Consider the following 7,411-nt stretch of genomic DNA (forward strand, 5'->3'; position numbering starts at 1 on the left):
AGACGGTTCTGGAGTGGAACTGGGGCACATCCCAGGAGATGGGAGGTGGGCAAACCCAGAGGCAGCTGGGGGGAAGTAAAGAGGGCCCTGGGCTCGGAGTCCTGCAGAATGGGGATTGAATCTTGGTTTAATCACCTATCAATTCTGGGACCCGGGGCCAGAAACTGTACCTCTCTGAAAGAACTGCCAGAGAATTACAAAAATATGGTATTATTAAAAGGAGATTGGGGCAGGGGATAGGCGCTGAAGGAGGAAAAGCTGGGATAAATTTAGGTTTCAAAGTAAGGTTGTGGACCATTCCAAGATTGAGAAGAAAGGCTTGGGGAGCATGAAAAGTGGGGTATGTAGATTTCTGTGAAAATGAAGGTGAAATGTGACAGGAACCCAGAAACCTAGCTTCTAGTTAAGCCCATTTCCTCCGGGCCTCAGGTGAGAAGACTGAAGTGGGTTATTTCTGAAGTTTACTAAGACCTAGCATCTTGTGACTTGGATAAAGAAAACAGCAGATGGGTGTCTGTATTAGTCTCAGAGCGATGGGAAGAAGGCTAGTGGAGGACCAGGAGTTAACTAAACTGCAGGGGAAGGGATTTGGGGTGGGGGTGTCTGTGAAGTCCCAGCCAGGGGTTGGGGGACAGGGTGAATCACAAAGATGCCTGAACAGTGCTCTATTCTTTATACATCCTCTCACTTTATTCTCTCAGTGGGACTCTGCAGCAGGTTCCATTATTACCCCCATTTTCCAGATGAAGAAACTGAGGCTTGGATATTAAGTGACTTGCCCAAGGTAATAAAAGGAGGAGCCCGTTTCAGGTGGGATTGCATCCAGGTCTGCTGAAGCAGCAGCTATGCATGTAACCTCTGGGGCTGTCCTAGAAGTTACCGATTAAGTCTTCATTCCCTGCTTGGCTCCCTCCTGGAGGACCCAAGAGTCCTTTCTGTAGCCCAGCTTCAGCTTCACTCACCCTCCCTTCCTTAGTCTATTCTGTGTCTCGTTTGCATGCCCGGTAGTAAAAGAAATCCCCCTCTCTCACTTCCCTGCTACGGTTTTGGGCCTCCTGTAGCAAGCCTCAGAAAAACTTGAGTGAGCCCTTAGGGCCTCCAGCCCTGGCTAAAAATAAACGAAGGAAAAAAACAAACAAAAACCTGAAAGTCAGGCTGGTGAAAGCCAGGAAGTGAAAAGGAAGGGGCAGGAATCTTGAGGCTCCGGGGGAGGGGAGGTGGGAGGGAAGGAAGTGGGTGGAGCCCTCCACTACTTGCCACGAAAAGTGGAAGTCGCTCAGTCGTGTCCGACTCTGTGACACTCTTTGTGACACTATACAGTCCATGACATTCTCCAGGCCAGAATACTGGAGTGGGTAGCCTTTCCCTCCTCCAGAGGATCTTCCTAACTCAGGGATCAAACCCAGGTCTCCCGCATTGTAGGCAGATTCTTTCCCAGCTGAGCCACAAGGCCCCAAACTGGAGAATGCGGGCATCGATCCTGCTACCTCTTGCATGCTCAGCGAGCACCATACTATTTGAGCTAATTCCCCACGCCAATAGATAAGCCTGCCTCACCTGTCACGGCTCACCCCCATCAGCTCCTTCACCTGAGGCAGCTCCTGACCCTTAACCTCACCACATTGGCTGCCTTTGGTGCAAGTGGGTGGGTGAGAGTCCATGAGGCAGCAGATGCCAGAAGGGCCCTGGCCCCAGGAGACAAGAGGCCCAGGTTGAAGCCTAAGATTGCCCTGCTGAAACTGGCTCCATCCCACTGGGCGGGCGGTCTTCTCTCCTCTTACAAAGAGGCAGCTAAGACAGGCTAAACCCTGGGTCCTTTCTCCATGCTGCGGATTCGTGTGACGATACTTAAATGCCAAGCTCATATCTGCAAAAACATTCTTACAAACCCCAGAAATTTCATTTTCCACATCCTGAGTCTCTGCTGTTGTTTGAGCTTGAGCTGCTAGTGTTTGGGCAATCTGGTGGGTGCTGGAAGGCTTTTTAGAGTTTGGGACTTGTGACTTGGAGGGATGTCTGGAGTCTGTTAGTACCTGGGAGAAGTGGGGCTTCAGACTTCTCTCCTGCCCTCTGAGCAGCTTCATTCTGTCTTAACACCATCTGGATAGACAGAACCCTGGTTGCAAAACTTAGAAGAGCTTAGAGAGACCCCCATTTTACAGATGGGAAAATTGAGGACCCAAGAAGGGCAGATTAATGCAGAGCTAAAGAGAGAACCTAGCTGTCTCTAGATTTTCCTGCCCTACCATACACCTTCTCCAAACCTGACTTGGGAAATCTCAGTCCATAGCCCCTATCTCCCCCAGGAATCAGGCCTAAACTCCTTAGTGTGACATTCAAAGGCCTTCCTTTCTCCCCAGCCTTCTGTTTTGGGTTCTATGCATATCACACCCTAGCCCACAGCCACACCCATCTTGCATCTCTAGTTGCCCCAGGCTCTTTTACAACCCAAGTTGTTTTCTCTTTAAGGAAAGCCCTTCAGTTGTTTTATCTGATAATATTCCTTCTTCAAGACTTAGATCAAGGGACTTCCCTCATGATCCAATGGCTTAGAATCCTCACTCCCAATGCAGGGGGCTTGGGTTCAATCCCTAGTCAGGGAACTAGATCCCACATGCCACAATTGAGAGTCTGCATGCTGCAACTAAAACCCTGCAGTTCAGTTCAGTCGCTCAGTCGTGTCCAACTCTCTGCAACCCCATGGGCTGCAGCACGCCAGGCCTCCCTGTCCATCACCAGCTCCTGGAGTTTACTCAAACTCATGTCCATCGAGTCGGTGATGCCATTCAACCATCTCATCCTCTGTCGTCCCCTTCTCCTCCTGCCTTCAATCTTTCCCAGCATCAGGGTCTTTTCCAATGAGTCGGTTCTTTGCATCAGCTGGCCAAAGTATTGGAGCTTCAGCTTCAGCATCAGTCCTTCCAATGAATATTCAGGAGTGATTTCCTTTAGGACCCTGCATACCTTAACAAAAATCCAATATCATACATGCCACGACTAAGACTTGGTGAGCCAATAAATAAATAAGTAAATAAAAATAAATATTTAAAAAAAGAAGACTTAGCTCAGAAGCCCCTTCCTCTGCGAACATTTCCATTTCCCTGATGCTAGAAACTCCTTCAAAGGGAGGGGGTTCCTCAGTATTCCAAGAGCTCCTTCTGTTGGCCACTGCTCTAAAGATTGTGTCTGCTAAGAATATTGTCTAGTAGCTTGACCCAAGACCAGGTCCCTCTAGGTCTTGTCACCTCTCTAACTCAGCACAAGGCAGAATATGGCAGTTAGGTGTCAGGGCCAGCTGAATAATAAGTGAATACAAGGCGATCACACCTTACCTCTGAGCCTTGCATGCCTGTATTCATGAGGTCAATAAATGCTTATTATGGGGCAATAGCAGACTAAATATTTGGGCAGTTACCAATGAAGAAAAGAATTAAGGGGAATAAAGATGTGAGCCCTTCACTTGGGGCTGCTTTTCCTCTAAAAGCACTTGCTCCTTCCGGAAGAAACAGTTGAGAAGCTGTGCAGAGCTTTCCACAGATTTCTGGAGCTGGGGGAGAAAACTGCAGTTCAAGACCTGCTAAGAAAGGAGGGCCCTGGCAAACTCCCCCGCCCTCCACTAGGCTTTGGGTTGGGAGCATGAAAGGTTATACATGAGGAGTACAAATGAACAAGAAACAACAGCCCAACCCCTCATAGAAAGTGAAGACAACATGATCAAAAATCAAACAAAAAATAAGAGGAGCAATAAATAATAGGAAAAATTACACAGAAAATCCAGATAGTGGAATTATCAACCAAGCTTTTAACTAATAATGCTTAGTATATTCAGATATATAGAAGACAAGACCAAGGACTATAGATTATAGAATAGAACCAAATGGAAATTCTAGAACTTAAAAATATAATAATAGAAATTAAGAACTCAGTGAATAGGTTTAACATCAGATTAGACACAAATGAGGAGAGAATTAGTAAAGTGGAAAATGATAATAGAATATTATAGCCAAATATAGTTAGTTGTTAAGTATCTGCTGTGTGCCAGGTACTGCACACACTGGGGCTACAGAAGTGGGGGAAAAAGGGGCATAGCCCCTGATGTTATGGAACTGACATCTGGGTGTGTGTGTGCTCAGTCCTGTCCGACTCCTTGTGACTCCATGGATCATAGCCCGCCAGGCTCCTCCATCCATGAAATTTCCCAGGCAAGAGTACTGGAGTGGGTTACCATTTCCTTCTGCAGGGGATCTTCCTGACCCAGGGAGTGAACCTGCATCTCCTGGATTGGCAGGCAGACTCTGCCACTGAGCCACCTGGGAAGCCCATTTGAAAGGAGAAAACATTAACCATGATGGTAATTTAAGACTTCAATAAACACTAATGAAGAAGTCAAAAGGGTAGTGAGAAGAAAGAGAAATGAGGGGAGGACATATGTAGGTTAGTGTTCAGGGAAGACCACTCAAAGGGAGTGTTTGTGCAGAACAAGAGGGACCTGGGGGGCTTCCCTGATGGTCCAGGGCTTAAGAATCTGCCTGCCAGTGCAGGGGACAAAGGTTCCATCCCTGGTCTGGGAAGATCCCCCTGCTGTGGAGCAACTAAAGCCTCGCACCACAGCTACTGAGTCTGCGGGCCTCAGAGCCTGTGCTCCACAAGAGAAGGCACTGCGGTGAGAAGCCCGCGCACCGCAGTGAAGAGTAGCCCCCACTCACCTCAACTAGAGAAAGCCCATGTGCAGGAAGGAAGACCCAGTGCAACCAAAGAAAAAAGGAACCTGAGCATGCAAAACACCTCAGATGACTCCCCATCCCAGTTTCTCAGTGTTCTTTAATGACTGTGCCCAGCTTAGGGCAGTCCCGCAATGGGCATCTGCACAATATGTGTTTGAGCTCGGGGACAGAATGGAATAGAGCACAGGCGGGGACGGGTGGGGAGGGGCTTGCGTCTCACATTACAGTTTGATCTGCTCTGCAGCTTTCACCCCCACAGAGAGAGGGGTGCGCATTCCAAGGGAAGCCTCCATCCATTTGTTCAGCCGTTCATTTCAGGCCATTTGTTGACACCTACCGTGAGTCAAATAAGACAGATGGGTAAGGATCCCTTCCCTTGAGAAGTTCAAAGTCTGCAAGGGAGACACATACTGAAAAAAAAATCACAAAATGGAATAAGGGATGTTATAACGGCAGCAGGGCTCTTAGACTGTAGAGTGTAACAATTCTACTTGTGGGGAGTGAGGGTATTCATGAATGAGGGGACGTTTGAACTAGTTCTTGAAGGATGGAGGGGATTTTTTTCCAGGGGGAAAAGGCAAAGGAGGATGTTCTCATTGGCAGGAGAGGCCTGAATGTAGAGAGCATGATGGTTTCTGAAACATTGAGAAGGGTGAAGGGCAGGACACATAATACGATATGAAGGTCCTAAATGTCGACAGGAGCTAGGATGGGCTTGACCCACGGTGCCGGTGATATGGGTGGAGAAGAGGGGGAAGGTGGGAGAGACGACAAGGTTTTTATTGTGAAGGAATGCTTGGACTTACAGGACCTCTTTCTCCCTTAGTCTTTACCTCTCCCTCCTGACCTGCTAGGAATTGATAAACTCTTTAGTGCCAAAGGGGTCATAACTGGTAAGGGTTCTTTGGGAAATGACTTAGTTGCAAAGTGTACTCAGTCTATTCTCAAGAATAGAGGCCTCCAGAACCCTCAGACCCCAGGGCTGGGGTCTACTTCCTCATCCCACAGGTGGGGAGCAGGCGCAGAAAGAGCCTCCCTACTCCCATTCCAGGGCCTTTCCACAACTGTCAGAGGAATGAATATCCACCCCAGGATGGAGCTAAGAGGAGGCCAAGTGGCCCCCACCCCAGAAAATCCAGAGGTAATCCTGGGTGAATTTGGAAGCTGGACAAATTTTCCTCCAATGTCCTTCCAACACTCAAATCTTTTGTGAACCTGGAGACCTTGGAAAGATTTCTAGAACCACCTAAGATGGGAGATAGAAAAATATAAGTCAGAAAAGTAACTGTTAGGTGAGCTTAGACTCTTGTTTCACTCTTATAACTTTGTTTTTGGAAAACAGCTTTCTAAAAACAGTAACACAACAATGTTATGAGGAATTGTACACATTTAGTTTGCACAATAACCCTACAAGGTAGGTTTGATTAGAATCTCTATTCCAGATATGGAAACTGAGGCTCAGTGGAGTAACTGGAGCAGAGACAGCCAGCTGAGTGACAGAGCGGGGCTTCCTGGGTAGCTCAGACAGTAAAGAATTTGCAGAAGACCTGGGTTTGAGCCCTGGGTTGGGAAGATCCTCTGGAGAAGGAAATGGCTACCTACTCCAGTATTCTTGCCTGGAAAATCCCATGGACAGAGGATCCTGATGGGGTCCTATTCATGGGGGGTTGGGGGTGGGTTGCAAAGTGTCAGACACGACTGAAGGCAGTTTTCACTCCACTTCACCTCAAGCGACAGAGCCCAGCCCCATAGACTTGTTAAATTATGCTGCCCGTGTTTCCTCAATAGATGACTATGATTATTTTCCAAGTTTCTACAAAGAAAATGTATACTTCTACAATAAGGCTCTGATTTCTCTCTTTAAAAAATAATAAACTGCCTGCCAGGTTAGAGGGCTCCCATCTCCCTCACAGGAACTAGATATTTGCTGAGTGTCTGCCTACTGCAGAATCTCAGGCCAGGCTTCCAGCCCTGGGAAGGAGGGAGGTATGTTGTAAACCCCGATGCTTGGATAAACGCCAGCTCACTCCCTAGTCTTGCGGAAGTGAGAGGCAGAGCACAACAGGGCCCATGAGGCCAGCGCCCCTGCCTCCCATAGTGACGGTCCTTGCTTACCTTTGAGAGCAGAAGGAACATGAGCAAGGTGACAGTATAAGGTTGCTAATTCTCTGACTACCAATCCCCCAAAACACTGGGCCCCAGACTTTCTCATTTCATACACCTTAAGCCTCAGAGAACTTCCCGAGCGCAGTTTCACGGCAAGAGAGGTCTCCTACCTCCAACTTCCAGTCACACTTTCCACTTGAATTCTTCCCTTAGCCATGAACCAGTACCATCTGCACCCTGACTTATCTTTGCCTGCCTGTTTTACTAAAGTGGGAGCTTCAAGAAACAGCACAGACTCTGAAGGCAGACAATTCTGGGTTTGAATCCACTTTTCTGCTTTCTACCTGCACAGTCTTGAGCAAGTTGCTTTACTTCTCTGAGCTTCAGTTTTCTCATCTCTAAAGCTCATAATTTTGGCATCTGGCACTTGGAAGATGCTCATTAATTGGTAGGTCCTTTCAGTTTCCAATTGGTGTGTAAAGAATGCCTCAAGGAGCCTGCCCTCCCCTAAAAGCAGTAGGTTAGAGAGTCAAATGGAAAATATTAATAAGTGCAGTTGGAGACATACAGATAAAGGGCTT

This window comes from Bos indicus x Bos taurus, chromosome 2 (genome assembly GCF_003369695.1).
Source record: "Bos indicus x Bos taurus breed Angus x Brahman F1 hybrid chromosome 2, Bos_hybrid_MaternalHap_v2.0, whole genome shotgun sequence".
Classification (NCBI taxonomy): domain Eukaryota; kingdom Metazoa; phylum Chordata; class Mammalia; order Artiodactyla; family Bovidae; genus Bos; species Bos indicus x Bos taurus.